A 16,408-nucleotide genomic window follows, 5' to 3' on the forward strand; every position below is an offset into this window, starting at 1 on the left:
CAGCAGTAGCAGGTGAGAGCTGCCCAGGAGGGAGGAGAGAAGGGACAGGGAGAGGGTCCTCTGATACCTGCCCTTCCTGCTCTGAACTGCTCACCCCTGCCTTGCCTAAATGAGATGGGTCCCATCACTGCCATTTGCAAAGAGAAACACGGGCTGGAAAGGATGGTGTTCAGAGGCCAAGGGAAGGGCCCAGTTCCCTCCCGGCCTTGTCCCCACTGGAAAGTCCTAGCGTCCTGCACTGACACAGGGTATAGAGGGGGCCTCAGTCCATGGCCCACTCAGCTCCCCTGACCCCTGCCTTCTCCTGCCACAAGATCAACAGCCTGCATGACCTGGAGCCACACACGGATGGCACTGGGTTTGTGACTGACTGGCGGTGACACTGACCAAGATGGAGGGGAATCCCCACCAGGACACGCAGAAGCAAAATAGCAAAACAAACAAAATGGAGAGGATGTGATGCACAGAGAGGTAAGAAGTCCCAAAGGAAGAGAAACTGAAACTTGGGAGATGCCCAGAGAGAAGTGGGAGAACGGCAGCAGAGGGGAGAGAGGCTACAAAGAGGAACAGAGGCTGAACTGGAACCAGAGTGGGAAGAAGGACACCAGGGAGGAGCAGGGAGGGGCGGACACTGTGGAGACGAAAGAACATCTGCTTGGGAGGCTGTGCTGGGTCCCCCCTGCCAGGGCCTTGCTGGGCCCCACGCCCTTGGCTGCCTCCAGTGTGCCCTGTGCTTGCCAGTCACAGTGATGCTTCAAAGAGCAGATAGGTAAATGCACCGAGGTGGCGTCTAGAAAGGAAAAGTCAACAAACCGCTGCTGTTCCCAGGAGGAAACGCCCCACCCTGTTCCCTGGCTACAGGGCAGCTGTCCAGTGGAAGGCGCAGTGTCTCTGCTGGACACCGGCCAGCAGCCCACAGTGCCCCAGCCTGAGGCTCTGCCCTTGAGGTCCTCCAGCACCCCTCCGGCCCCCATGTTCTGCATGTCCCTACTCCACACAGCTCCTGTTACTACCTATGTTGGCTAAAGATGATCAAGATGGTGGTGGGGTGGCAGTGACGGTATTAAAACGCCAAACATAAGATTAACATTCTATCTGCCCGAGAACTCCACAGTGTTAGCTCAAAAAAACACCATAACTATGTATGATGTTGGCTATCATAGCTATTTTACAGGGTAAAAAAAAAAATAGAAGGCTCTGAGTTGTCTTTTGCCCAAGGTCCTATAGCATAGCTGGGATTGTCGCTTAATTCTGGTGCTCACAAATGCTGTGTGCACTTTCTACTCTTCCTTGTGGCCTCCCTGGCAAGTGTGGGCAATGCACAGGATTAAAGAAAATTAAAATGGCAGTCCTAATTTATTCCCGGAATGCAAGGATGGTTCAACCCACAAAAATCAACAGCATCAAAAAGAATAAAACACTTAGAAATTAACTAAGGAAGTGAAAACCTGCACAATGAAAACTACAAAATATTTCTAAAAGAAATGAAAATACAACAAATGAATGGAAAAGATATTCCATGTTCATGGACTGGAAGACTTAGCATTGTTAAGATGCCAATACTACCCCAAATGATCTGTAGATTCAATATGAGACCAATCAAAAGCCCAGTGGCTTTTCTTTTTCATCTAAAATTCATATGGAATTTCGAGGGACCCAAATAGCCAAAGTAATCCTGAAAATGAAGAACTAAGCTGGAGGACTCACACTCCCTAATTTCAAAACTTAATACAAAGTTACAGTAATCAAAACAGTGTGGTACTGGCTTAATGACCAATATGAAGACCAACAGAATAGAAGATATTCCAGAAATAAACCCTTACATCCACGGTCAAATTATTTTTTACGAGGTCACAAAGACCATTCAATGGGGAAAAGATATTCTTTTCAATGAATGGTGTTGGAAACTAGATATCCACATGCAAAAGAATAAAGGTGAACCCTTCCTTAATACCACTCACAAAAATTACTTCGAAATGTATAAATATAAAACCTAAACGAGAAAACTCCTAGAAGAAAACAGAGCAAAAGGCTCATGATATTGGACTTGGTGATGGTTTCTTAAATATGACACCAAACACACAGACAACAAAAGAGAAAACAGACAAACTGGACTTCATAAAAATTTTACATTTTTTGTGCAACAAAAAACACTTATCAACATAGTATAAAGGCAACCCACAGAATGGAAAGGAATATTTCCATATTTCCAAACCATATATCTGATATGGGACTAATACCTAGAATATATTAAGACCACTTGAAGCTCAATAACACCAAAAAAAACCCTAAACAATCCAATTAAAAAGTGAGCAAACAGCTTGAAAAGACATTTCTCTTTATAAGAGAATAAAATAAGATACACAAATGGTCAAAAAATAGAAGGTGCTTAGCATCACTATTATTAAGTAAATGCAAATCCAAACTACAATGAGATACCACCTCATGACTACAATGAAAATGCACGGGCACACACGTGCACGCACAGACACACACACACAAACCCTCAAGTGTAAGCAAGAATGTGGAGAAACTGGAACCACTGTGCACTACTGGTAGTGATGTAAAATGGCACAGCTGCTATAGAAAATGGTACGATGGTTGCTCAAGATATTTTTTAAAATAAAATTTTAAATTCCTGTCTTGGAACATACTCAAAAGGATGAAAAACAGAGTCTCAAAGAGCTGTTTGTACACTCAGGTTCATAGCAGCACTATTTACAATAGCTAAAGCATGCAACAATCCAAGTGTCGATCCACAGATGAATGATGTGATAACGAAATGTGGTATTTACATACAAAGGAATATTAATCAGCATTAAAATAGGAAGGAAACTGTGACATATGTTAAAAGATGGATGAACCTGGAGGACATTCTGCTTAGTGAAATAAACCAGTCACAAACAACAAACATCACATGATTCCACTTATGTGACATACTTAGATTAGTCAGAATCATAGAAATGGAGAGCAGAATGCAGCTTCTCAGGGCCTCAGAGAAGGGAGGATAGGGAGTTATTCTTGATGGGTCTAGATAAGGAGAGTTCTGGAGATGGATGGTGGTGATGTTTGCAGAGCAATGTGAATGTACTTAGTGCCTTAAAATGGGCCTTAAAAATGTACCCTTAAAATGTACCCTTAAAAATGGGCCAAACAGTCACATTTTATGTTATGTGTATTTTACCACAATAAAAAAAAAAATTAGAAAATAAAGTGGATATAACTGATGGGGGACAGGGGATGCTGACCCTGACTCATGACCAAGCCAGGCTCATTTGATGGGAATGTTTTCACCCACACCAGGGATAAGAAGCCTGGGTGAGAATAACCCCACATACAACTTTTTAAATCTTTGGCATGCATAATGCCTTTCTAAAAGTTCACTCCACATTTTCTTGCCCAGTTCTGCTCTGCTAACCGTGACTGACGTTGGGCTAAGGCTGAGACCTTGGCACCTCCTAGGAGGAGGAAGGCCGGCCTATCTGCCAGCCATTGCTGGATCCCAGCGGCTCGCAGTCATGCCCAGCTGAGCGTCCACAGCCACACAGGCACTCTCCCTCCTCCGCTCCGCCTGTCTCACAGCAGCTGCTGGGCACCCTGCTGCTCTCTGCCCAGCTGAGTATCAATGCATCTATGCTGGAGCTGGACAATGGCCCTGAGCAGTTGTAGGTGACCCTGTCCACTGGGCTCAGCTCACAGGGAATGCCAGCAACTCGGAGCCGGCAACTGGCAGCCTTTTTCCAGTGGGCTGGCTAGAATGTTAGCACGCAGAACTGAAACAGAGACACCCCTTGCTCCTAAATACACCTTTCCCCAAGACACCCTCCAAAGAGAGCCTTTTAAAACTTGATAAATCCTTCTTGGAAAGGAGAAAAACTCCCAATTCTAACAGTCATGTACATCTTAGCTGGAGTTATTTTTTTTTTTATTTTATTTGTTCTAATTAGTTGTACATGACAGTAGAATGCATTTATACATTTTGATAGATCATACATAAAAGGAGTGTAATCTCTCATTTTTCTGATTATACATATTGTGGGATCACATCGGTCATGCAGTCATATATGTAATGAGGTAATAATGTCTGTTTCACTCTACTACCACTCCTTCCCCCATACGCCTCTCTTCCCTTCCCTTCACTCCTCTCTACCTAATATAAAGTAACCATATTCTTCCCTACCATCCCCCTTATTGCAAATTAACTTCTGCATATCAGAGAAAACATCTGGCCTTTGATTTTTTGGGTTTGGCTTATTTCACTTAGTGTGATATTCTCTAATCTGGAGTTATTTAGTCAGATTGCTTTCCATACACCTGAGATTTGCCTATATTTAGAAGGAAATTTTTGTGTAGAAAGGAGAGTGATTTTGAAACAAGGTGTGATTTGGGAAAAATGGAACCCTTATCCTTCCTTGATGGCCTGCTGTTTTCCAGGCACTTTGCTCTTCACTGAGGCTACTACACAACCAGCATGACAGGCACAGTCCCCACCGGATGGCGCTTCCAGTCTGACCAGGGTTCCAGGGCCTGCCTCTCCCTCTGGGCTCCATGCTGTTCCTACGGCAAAGCCTGAACCCCACTTCTTCCCACAACATCTCTCCAGCCTGGCCCTTGTCTTCCTTTGCTGCCCTCTGCTGGTGTAGCAGCTTGCCTCACACTGTAAGAGCTGTGCGCATCTTTAACCTCCTCCCTCCACTCTGTCCTGGACATCCTGGACACTGATTACTGCGTGACCAATCTTCCCAAAGTGTGTTCCAATCGCTTGCAAACTCAAAAGCACTCAGTGGTGCCTTCAGTGTTTTATTTACTTTTTAAAAATTCAGACCTTTCTTTATTGGCATGCAAAAAGCCCTCTCCCCTCCAGTAATTTCTCCCAATTACTTTCAGCTAACGGCATCTACTTCCCATTCTCTGACCTGAGTGCATCTATATTCGTGCCTTTGTACATTTTGTTTCCTCTACTTAGAATGCCCTTCCCTTCCCTGTCGGCTCAGTTCTCGACACCAGCTACACCTTAGGAGCACACGGAGAGTTTCAAGGGAAAAAAAAAAAAAAGATGCTTGGGAATCAACTAAGTTCCAATAAATTCTAAATTCAGGGGACCTGTGGCATTAATGATTTTTAAGAATCTCCCCACTAATTCTGACATGCAGCCAAGACTGAGAAAGGCTCCCTTTTCCAACCACCATGACAGCCCGGAGACCGACCTGTAGACTCTTCGGCAGACGCAGAGAAAACGTGCCTCCTGTTGGTTACGCTGACCTGGCACACAGCACATTCTGTTTCAAGTTCTCTTTAACAAGGTGCTACCTGGAAAGTCTGTGCTACTCCATGACTTGCAAGACCTGGGATGGTGAGGACAGCCAGAGAGAGCTGAAGGATAGGTTGATGTGACTGTCTCCAGGAACAGAGAGACCCCAGCTCTGATTACCAGGTGCAGGAACTGTGCTGCTTGAGAGCCATGGAAGGATGGAAACCGCATGACCGATCTCAATATCAACAGCGACAAATCGCACTGACAGTACTTACGCTTGATGTGACGTGATGACAATGGTTCTTTACCTCTGTGACCTTCCTTTCCCAAACCCATAATCTGTCTGTCTAATCATGAGGAAGACATCAGATGAGTCCTAATAGAGGGGCATCCTACAATACACCTGACCAGTGCTCCTTAGAACTGTCACTCAGCTGGGCATGGCACATGCCTGGAATCCCAGCAACTTGGTAGGCTGAGGCACCAGGATGGCAAATTCAAGGCCAGCCTTAGCAACTTAGTGAGATCCTGTCTCAACATAAAAATCAAAAAGCTCAGTGGTAGAGCACCCCTAGGTTCAATTCCCAGAACCAACCCCCAAATCCCTCCCTTAAAAAAAAAAAAGAATTGTCACAATCATCAAAAACTAGGAAGGTCTTAAGAAACCATCACAGTCAAAAGGAGTCGAAGAAGACACGAAGACTAAATGTAACATGGTGTCCTGGGTGGAATCCTAAACCAGAAAGGGCACAGTAGGGTAAAAACTAAGGAAATTTACTTAATAACAGTGTATCCATAGTGGTTCATTAATTGTAGTAACAGTAAGGTAAGTTCTGAATAACAGCAGAAACTATCTGGAGGAGAAAAGCAAACTCTGCACCATCTGCCCAAGTTTTCTGTAAATCTGAAACTGTTCTAAAAAAATAAAGTCTGTTCATAGAACAACAACAAAATTTTTAAAAATTCAGTTGGAAAACAAAAACAGATCTGCATCCATATCGCATAATTCCCACACCAGCTCTTCTTCCTGGCACGGTGTCCAGTGCATCTATAATAATAGGCTGGGCGGCTCCAGTTCACAGCCACAGAGTCAAGAGCCAGCCAAGGCTTTTAAAGCTGCCTTTTAAAACAAGTGCTTTGGGTTTAGACCAGAGGCCACTGATGGATCTGTGGTCTCCAGAGGAAAATGCAACCTGTTTCCTCAACCTGATTTAAAATGCCCATCAAATAAACAATTAAACATCAATTATTCTATTTAATAGCTTAGCTTGAAGTGATGATCTTGCCCCCACCCTTACACACACACACACACACACACATACACACACACACACGAAGTTCCAGAGAAAAGCTGATGAGGAGTCAAAACTCAAAGTATGGGCAGGGGAAGGGGACAGAAAGGGGCAGTGATATTCCAATAGGCCTGGGACTCTCAGTGGCTGCAGACACTGGCCCCAAATTCTCTGTGCTGTCAAGAGGGCAGCTAGACAGCCTGGGCACAGGGCATGGTACCCCCACCACAGAGTATTGCTGCTGGCACCTCCTAGGGGCCTTGCATCTGGTCATAGGGCCTTCAGGTCCAGCAGGGCCCCCTGAACAGCCCATGGCTGAGATTCTGCCCCACCTTCCCTCAGTCATGGAAGAGAGGTGCCCACAATGTGGGGGACGGGAGGCTGTGCCCTCAAGTCCCTAAGGTCCCAAGCTGTTGCTCTCAAGCCCAGACCTAATCCCACCTGAGTCCAGACCCAAGCCCAGTGGGCCATAGAGTGGAGGGCGAGGGGCAGAGGGGACTTGGGCTGCTTTTGATTTGTTGACTGGTTTATTTATTTGTTTTTGCAGTACTGGGGACTGAACCCAGGGCACTCTACCACTGAGCTACACCCCCAGCCCTTTTTATTTTGAGACAGAGTCTTACTAAGTTGCCCAGGCTGGCTTCAAACTTGCCATCCTCCTGTCTCAGCCTCGCTAGTCACTGAAGACTTGTTAACTTTAACCCAGAGCCACCTTTATCTTTAACATGGCGTTTCTTCCTGGGAAGAAAACTTGGTCAGAAGAAGGGAGTGAAAAGGAAGCTGACCTTGACGAGAAATAAGGCTTCTTTCTTAGAAAAGGAATAAATCCACAAACCCCAAACCCAGACCTGATTTCTAGAAGTCACCCTGGGAAGACCCTGAGCTGGCCCACCAGGAGGGGCATAGTGTCTTGTTGTCACCTCGTTGTCACTGTGGACTATGACAGTCTTCACAGGGCCATCCCACCCTTTACCTGGGGACTTCTCGTACCAGCCCTGGGAAGCTGCACATGGAACAGAACTGTGCTGCCAACTCAGGCACAAGCCAAGGACCAGGGGCCCAGAGTGAGCCAGGGAGCTGGGCACAGGCTTTCCTCTCAGGCACAAGGTCAAGGACCCATCCCAAGGGTATGTCAGTCCAGTCCCAGAGAGCCTCCACTATAGGCGGTAATGAACAGCAGCAGGCTGGGGCTCCTCCGGTGGACAGGAGTGATCCAGCAGGTCAGGGATAGGATCACCTCCCCCACACACCTGCTGACAAAGGCCCATTCAAGAGAGGCCAGAAGGGCAGTCCTGGCAGCAGCAATAAAAATCCTGAGCAGCAGCCAAGGTCAGGGTCTTAGAGGCCAAGCCCACGCTGCCTGCCCACAGCTAGACCTCAGCACTACCGGGCTCAGCCAGCCGCTTCCACTCTCAGCCCACCTATTTGGGAGCACAGCTCTGTTCTGCACCTTTCAACCACTGAGCACTCTGCATACATTCCACGAGTAGCAGGAAAATGATCCCATGGGATACCTGGAAATTTGCCTTACCTCTGGGTGGGGGAAGAGGCTGTTTGTCTCTTTCAAAAAACACATTGTCCCTTCCCTTCCCACCTGGGGCCCTCATTCCCCTGATTTCCACAAAGCCAAGTCCCACACCTCTTCCAGGTACTGCTTTTGCTTGTGTGTGTGTGTGTGTGTGTGTGTGTGTGTGTATCCTCATCAAAATGTAAACTCCTTGGGACCAGAGACACAATCTGGGCATCTCTGGATACCCAGCAACTGAGCATAATGGCTGCTCAATAAATGTTGATGAATGAAGGAATACATGGATGTTTCAACATCATTATCTCTTTATCATAATCCAAAGAACAACCTGACCATCTATAGCATTTTCATGCATTTATGGCATTTTGAGCATTTAAGCAACATCCCAACCCTAAACTCATTTCTTCATTTCTGCCATCTGGGCCTCTGTCAAATCCCAAAATTCAATGAGGAATCAGTTTTCCTCTGTTGACTTCAGCTCTTAAGCATCTCTCAGAACCTAAATGGGGTCAAATCTTTGTTTTGGGACTCTACTACAGGAACTAGGCGTTCTGGGACTATCACTAGGATGACAGAAATGAATGGGTTAGGAATAGGTTTTGTACTCAAGGTATCAAAGACAGGCAAGGGAGATAGTCCAGAGGGGCAAGTGGGCTCAACACCTAGGGGACAAGGACTCTTCCCACTTATGCTCAATTTACACGGGCTCACTGGGTTTTCTCCACTTGCCCACCAGGGAGAGAACAAACAGACCTTGCTTTTGAAGAGGCAAGTGGAATGTAGGGAAGGGTGTGTCTTTTTTTTTTTTTTTTGGGGGGGGGGGGAATACAGGGATTGAACCCAGGGATGCTTAACCACTGAACCACACCCCCAGTCCTTTTGAATATTTTATTTAGAGACAGGGTCTCACTGAGTTGCTTTAGGACTTCGCTAAGTTTCTGAAGCTGGCTTTGAACTCAGAATCCTCTTGCCTCAACCTCCAGAGCAGCTGGGATTACAGGTGTCCCATCACACCCAGCAAGAAGTACATCTTTAAGTGTCTGTAAGTAGCAGACACCATGGGCCACAGGGAGTAGAGTCTGGAGGAGGGGGTGGCATGTGTGCTTACTGGGAATTAGAAAGAGCTACTTGACCAAACAGGCACTTGGAAGGAGCCTCAAAGGAAGATGTCATTCTAATTATAAGAAGATGGAGTCGTTATCATTCCTGTTTTTGTTTTAAGTAATATTTACTGCATGTTTACTATGTGCTAACACTTTACAGAGTTCACCCCACTCAATCCTCACACTCATTTGACAGGTATGGAAATGGGACTTAGAAAGTTAAGAAAACTAAACAGCAGCAGCGTTGGATCAGAACCCAAGCTTGTGCATCTACCAAGGCTGCCACCCCAGCTCCACAGCAGGAGGGAGGGCACGTTCCAGCAGGGCTTCGGAAAAGGCGCCTGCAGAGGTGGCTGTGGCCAGGTTATAGACGCCTGAGTGCAGGGCCAGGCCCATGTCCTTATTACCTGCAGTGGAGCGCCCCCGGGAGGTAGGACATAACTGGACCTGCACTGCAGGATTGGCGGGTAGAATGGATTGGCTCGGGCTGAGAGTGTAAAAGAGGCCATCTCCAGAGCCAGGTGAGAGACTGCAGCTGTGGAGCTGAGAAGGTGCGTGACCTGCCTACTGCGCTATCAGGTGTGGAAGATGAGGTATGTGTGAGGAAGGCAGTGGGCGTGCAAGTGTGAGTGCAGGTGAGTGAGCGTGAGCGCCCCTTCTGGGGAGGAAGAAGGCTGCTGGCCTTCCAGGACAGGCGGGAGGTGGAGGTAAGGGTGGCTGGTGGGGCTGAAATCAATGGATCAGACCTGAGCAGGACTCTGGGGAATGAGAAGCCATCATTCCACATCTTCACTGGGTCCTGAGATGCCCAGGGGCCAGCACCTCAATGAAATCAAGGGACATTTGTTGAATGAGTAAATTGGAGACCTTGGCTCTGGTCTCCCAACCCAGGCCTGGCAGTGCGGGGGTCACTGTCTTTCCAACTAGCCCCCCATCATCTTATCCAGCCAGTAGGTATTCTCCATCTGGGCAGCAGCATTCCTACAGCCCCAGCCCAATCCCTGGGGGCCCTGGCCCCATTCCAGGGCCTCCTCCTGCCCCACACATTGTTGTAACAAAAGTGTTTCTGTGTGGCCTCCAAGCAGGCTGCATATTTCCCAGGTCAGAGACTCCCCCACCTGCATTTCAGAGCACAGCAGATGCTGCCAAATGAGTTCCAAGCTTGTGTCTGGGCCCAAGACGTCCTGCTTCTCATCAGGGACAGAGAGACAGCACTGTGTCCCTGACCAGGATCTCCTGTCACAAACTCTCCAGCCCACCAGTCTCCTCCCTCCAGAGGACTTTGCAGGTCTACCAAGTGATGGCCCTGGGTCTGGTCCTGTCCAGAGGACACCCTCTAAAGACTCCACAGACCAGGAAGACTTGTGCCCAGGAGGGGCCAGCTCCCACAGCCAAGAGAAGAAAACCTGCGCTCCCGGACTGTGTGCCCCACTGGATGAAAGAGGATCTTCCTCCAGAGTGGCCAGAGCCCAGCCCCTTTGCAGCTGCAACCTTGTACTGCAAAATAATGAGTACAATTTAGTTAGTACCTGGTGGGAAAATGGATCGGTGGGAAAACGGATCTCTTTCAAGATCATATAATCCACTCAAATTTACAGAAAGGGTGGCTTGGAAATCATGACTCTAAACCCCCTATTGACAGATGTGGAAACAGAGGTCTAAAATCTTGGAGGCATTCAGTAGCTTGACAGCAGTCTAAACCAGTCTTTAGATTTCACCAGAAGCCCAGTTTGCATGTGAGGACATTTGGGGGATGAATGCATTGGCCCCTGGGAAGCCCAGCAACTTGGAGCAGGGCTGGAACCAGGCCTTCCTGTGGGAAGCTCTCTACCTGCAGGGCGCTGTGCTTTCCGGTCCGCTTCCTCCAGGGCACTCCTGCAGAAGTCCCATGGGTGATTCCTTAGATGGTCCTAGGGCCTGCCCTAGGGGCTACCCCACACTGCATGCCATTCAGATGGCAGCCACTAAATCCAATGGAACTGTCATGGGGATCTAGGTGGGCTGACTCCCCTATAGCCGTGGAGAAATCCTGGGGACTAACAAACAGCTCCACCCCCCCCCACACACCCCTGTCTTTGCCATACCCAACAGCTTCACCTTCCAAGAAAACACACTAGAGGGGACTTCCCTATTGTCCCCTGCCTACTAGAGGACCCTCAATGAAGGATCATTCCAATCTCCAAAAGATTGAGGGTAGCAGAGAAAAGAAGGCAAGAGATTCGGGTCAGGCGGTGTGGGATCCAAAATCCTGGCTGAGAAGTCAGAAGGCCTTAGGTACTAGTGGCCGTGTCAACTCAGCCTCAGTTTCCCGAACTATGTCCTGAGTGGATGCTCCCTCAAGACTCCTTCTGGCTCTGAGAAATCAGATTCTGAGGCCATAAACTGTGTCTCCCTCCTTGCTGCCACGTCCCTAGCAATGAACACATAGTACACACTTAAAATAATCCATTAAATGACTGAATGAAATGGGTTCCCCATCCGTCTAGGAAGGAAACCCTTCCCTCAGGCACCAACCATCTGAAGACCATAGAAGCGAAAGTCTTGGAGAGCCCTGCCTGGCCATCTAGGAGCCCTTGCAAACCCACTTCCTCTCCGAGATGCACAGATGGGCCTGGAGGAGCCAAGCAGGAAGCAGGAAAATGTTCCTGGGGAGGGAGCAGGGAGTGGCCTGACCGCCAGCAGGAGCCAGCGACCCTCGCTTCCACTCCCCACGCTCCCCTCCCTCCTCCTGTCAGTGACTCCCTCTCCTCCCTGCCTCCAGTTCCTTCTGTTCCCCCCCTGCCCTCCAGCATCACAAAGCCTTCCCCTCCCTCACAGAGCCTCCTCCAGCCAGGAAGACGCCTGAGCCTCAGCTTTCTCAGGACCAGTGAAGGGAAAACACAACATGGAGTGATTTAAATTCTGGTCTGTGCTCAGTCTCTGGAGTCTGGCACCCAGGAGAGGGCCCCTCTGCTGAAGGAACCTGAAAGTGCCTTTCCTCCACCTCTTCTGCAGGGTCCCAGGGAGATGTTAGGGTTTCTCTTCTGGGGTGCCACATCTTTCCCCGAAAACCACCCTGTCCTCTTCCTTACATCAGGTCCGCCTGAGACCTATTTTAAAGAATGATTGTGTGTGTGTGTGTGTGTGTGTGTGTTGGGGAAGCAATGGTATGTGTTCCTGTTGAGATGTTGTGTGAACACAAGTGTGAAGGTAAAGAGTAAGTGGTGTGCATGTAGCATGTTTGGTGTGTATGTGGTGCACATGTAGTATGATTCAAGTGTATGTGTGGTGTGAGTATGAGAATGTGAGTATGAGAATGTGAATGGAGCGTGTGTGGTGTGTGTGAGGTGGTGATATTATGTGTGTGGTGTGTATGTACATGTGTAATGATGCTTGTGATGGGTCGTGGAGGGGGGTAAGGAGCCATGACAGTTTGGAGTGGGAGCCATATAACCAGGAGACCCTCTATAGAAGCTAAGGATAACCAGTATCTAGGCAACCGTGATGGGGGGGAGGGGAGGCAATATGGAGGTGAGGAATGGGCAGGAAAAGGAGGAAGGCTGAGAATTGGAGTTTCCATGGCAACTACCAGGCAGGTCACGTGCAAAAGGCCAAGTTGCAAAACAGATCCACACATATAATATGAGGGCAGCTGGCCCCCGAGAGGGGGTCCTTTCATAGAGGGCCTGGGATGCCCACTGATCCATCTGCAAACCTGGATATCCTGGCCTAGCCAAGGCACAAAGCCAAGGAAACAAAGGAAGTGGATAGAGAGGCCACACTGGTGCAAAGCAGCCTCCAGTAGCCACATCCCCCAGGTCTGAAGGTTGGTTGGCACCTGGGCAGGCCCCTTTCCAGTCAGGCTGCTCCGCCACTTGTAAGAGCCTGAGCAGGCAGGAAGACCCAGGCTGCCAGTCCAACTCTACACGAAAGCCCAGTGAGACACAAAGAGGGCGGCTCTGCCAGGGCCAGCCTTGCTGGGGAAAGGTGGGGCTGGGGGATCTGGGCCCCCTGGGAAAGAAAACAGAATTGGGTAGAAAAGAACAAGAAAAGAAACTGAAGCAGACATTTTCGTGAATTCCCGCGCCCTGGAACCCCAACACCTTCCTCTCTACCACCCGCAGTCGCCCAGCTCCCAACCCACCCCTGGGCACCAAACCAGCAAGTTCCATTTTGTAGCACTGGGTGTCCACACTCACATCCTGCCGCACTCCCCGTCCTCACATCCACAGGCTCCACGCAAGGGTCCAGGGCTTCCAGTAACAAAGGAAAAGTCCCCCCGGGCAGATGGTGGGAGCAGTTCTTTCCCTTCTCCTAGGAGCCCTGGCCCCAAGTTCTGGGCAGCCTCCGGCATCACCCCACGGCCACAGCCTGCCTCCCCTCGGGCCCCTCGGTCTTTCGACGCCCACCTCCTTGTTTACATCCCCCAAGCCCTTTCCGCTGCCCAGGCGGGGACGGCGGGAGGACCGCGCACGCCCACTGAAACAAACGAGACCCGCGCTCGCGGCGCTCGGGGCTGGGGGCTCGGTCCCCACCCGCGCCTCTTCCCCCTGGAAAGCAGGAGCCAACTTCGCCCACCTCCCCAGCTGCTCACCTGCACAGCCGGTTCCCTCCGCGCAGATCCCAGGAGGACGTGCGGAGTCCCGAGGAGCTGGGAGTGGCGGGCGGGGGGCAGGGCGGTGGGCGCGGCCTGCGCTGCTTTCCCGCCTCCCGGCTCCGGAGAGTTGGGGCGGGCGGCGGGGCGCGGCGGGCGCGGATGTGATGGGCGGGGGTTCGCTCGGCCGGGCGCCTCGGTGGCCGCCGTCCGGTGGCTTCTGGGTAGCGTGCACGCGCCGACCCCTTCTCCTCACGGCCGGGAAGAGATTTTTTCCCGAGGGCAGCCAAGCTCGGAGAAGCAACAGGAGCCGCCGCCGAGGAGGCGCGCCAGCTCCAGGGCGGATTTGCCATCAGCTGTTGCATTTCGGTTTTCCTCTGGTGAATGTGGGAAGGGAGCCAGACAAGCACAAAGACAGAGTTGGTGTGTCTCTGAAATAGTAAACTCCGGGGACAGAGAAATAAGAGAAAATACCCCAGCATCAGACACAGCAACCCACGTTAATTGGGTGCTTTGGCAGTTAAGGGGAACGTGCGCCAATGGCATGAATGACTGCCACGTAGGCCCAGAGCCGACTTGGCTTGCAGCTGTCATTTTCAGGTAGGGGCCCTGGGGGCAGCAGCCTCACCTGATCCAGAGATTTGCTTCCCAGAACCCCCTTTTCAAGTTCCCCCAACTCTGGCCCTACCAGGAGGTGATACAAAGCACCCCTCCAACCCAATTCCCAAGAGTTAAAATTCATGATGACCATCTTTGAATATGAAGATTTACATCCTAGCTCTGGGGCCCTGCCTGGAACATGACCTTGAACATGCTCCATACTGACCTCTAGAGTCTCAGTTTCCTCACCTGGGAAAACAGCGGTAAGAATACTGACCCCTCGGGACACATAACTCACACTCCCAATGACCCTGCTGTTCCTACCTTTTCTTCTATACATTGAGGACTTTGTTCAAAGTCCTTTGAAGTCCTTTTTTCCCTTCTCTAAGGCGGGAAAGATGCAACCGCCATCACTTCCTTGACCCACGACCATGCATGACCAGGAGATCCGTCCCTTCACATGCCCCTGAATTCTGCCTTTTGCCACCTCTCTATTGTTTTGTTTTGTTTTTTTGTTTTTTTTTTTTTGGATCAGCTATTGGCAAGGCCACATCAAGCCCACCTTATTGGGCTTATTGGGGAGGAAATGCCAATGGGTGAGAGCTCCAGAGCTGAGCCACCTGTTGGTTCAGCACTTTTCCTACCAGAGAATTCCAAAGTGTTCAGCCAAGTTCCTTCCCAGTTCCCCTGCCTGACCCTGCTGGCAGCCGGGACTACAGAGGGAGAGCAAGAGTAAAATCTTCATGAGGAATGGATATGGCTTGACTCTCGAGGGCTTCCAGGTGTTCCAGTCAGGTGCACTGCTGGAAGAACATGGGGTATTACAGTTGGAAACAACACACAGGTTATCCTTGTCAGGGGGTGAGAGGGAGTCATGTCTTCTTCTAGGGAGAAGAAACATATCTACCCCCTGTGAAGGACATGGGCGTGGGCTGAGAGGTCACCAGCTGCTCTGTTCTTTCAACACATTTATGAATGGGAGGAGCACTCTATGCTGAGTGCTGGGTCAATCTAAGGAAAGGAAAAGAAAGTCATGGTCCCTTACAGTTTAAGGGCAAGATAGATGTTTGCCAAATGGTTCCATGAATAAGTGGCAATTCATACATGGTTTGGGCCTTGAGATTTGGAGCTTTTGAGAAGCAGGCTGAAGGATCAGGAGGCATTGAAGAAGATGAGGTGAAAGAATCAGAAATTAGAGTACCAGGCAGGGTTGGGAAATGATTTCCATACTAGAATAAAGCAACATATGCAAAGGCCTGAGGCAGGAAGAATATACTATGAACAGACTCTTTGGAGTAGTCCTTGAGCAAAGGAAATAAGTTGGGGTAGGAAGCAGATGTCAAGGTGAACAGTTCCTGGTGGTGCCAGTTTTATCCTTGGGGCAGTTAGAAGCCACTGAGAGCATCAAGAAAGTTACTGGGGGAAAGAATTGGGGAGAGACTGTCTCAAGATGCTCCTAGAAGTCCCTGCAGTCACGGTTCAGGAGGCTACAGTAAGAATGCTGCTAACATGAACCTGAGAAGTGGCCTTGGAGCCTAACTGAAGAACGCTGCTTCTCTAGACGCGCAGGGAGCAGCGGGAGAGCTGCAGCCAGGCAGCGCAGCCAGGATGGAAGTTGGGTAAGAAGGGACAGACACATTCCTGAACACTCTGCACCGTCCCAACTGCAGAACTGGAGCCACAGGAAGGACTGGATGGGCTGGGAGAACAGCACAGCCCTTGCGTGTGTGAGGGGCTGCTCCATGCCTGAAAGCTTGTGCTGAGCTCCATGACTTAGTGTCCAGCACTAAAGTCCCATCTGGAGAGCACTTGCCTGGGTTCCTGTGCTGCGGCAGAAATAACCCTTCCACAGTCAGTGCCCTGGTCATGTAGCATCGGACAGGGAGCGGAGGGCCCGCAGGGAACACTAAAGGGGGGCAGCCAGGAGTCTCACCCTTGCCAACAGGTAGCTCTCCAAGGTAGACACAGGAAGCTGTTGGGGTACAGTTTCATCCTGGGGTGAAAGACACAGCATGGAAGTGGATTCTGTCCACTAACTGCTGCGCTGTGGTTGCTCAG

General features: G+C 49.7%; 1 protein-coding gene across 3 annotated transcripts in view; it reads right to left on the reverse strand.

Annotated features, from left to right (window-relative positions):
• The window catches only part of Fxyd6 (FXYD domain containing ion transport regulator 6), a 29,632-nt gene extending 15,678 nt beyond the window's left edge, over positions 1-13,954 (reverse strand). Inside the window, exon 1 of one of the 3 annotated variants that reach the window (XM_047519348.1) lies at positions 13,751-13,954. The gene's annotated coding sequence lies outside the window, so the exon portion shown is untranslated. Of the gene's footprint in view, positions 1-13,355; positions 13,528-13,750 lie in introns of those variants that run through there. The other 2 variants (XM_047519346.1, XM_047519347.1) reach the window with 2 other exon arrangements.
• Between the last annotated feature and the right edge of the window lie 2,454 nt (positions 13,955-16,408).

The sequence above is a fragment of the Sciurus carolinensis genome, chromosome 11 (genome assembly GCF_902686445.1).
Source record: "Sciurus carolinensis chromosome 11, mSciCar1.2, whole genome shotgun sequence".
NCBI classification, from domain to species: Eukaryota; Metazoa; Chordata; class Mammalia; order Rodentia; family Sciuridae; genus Sciurus; species Sciurus carolinensis.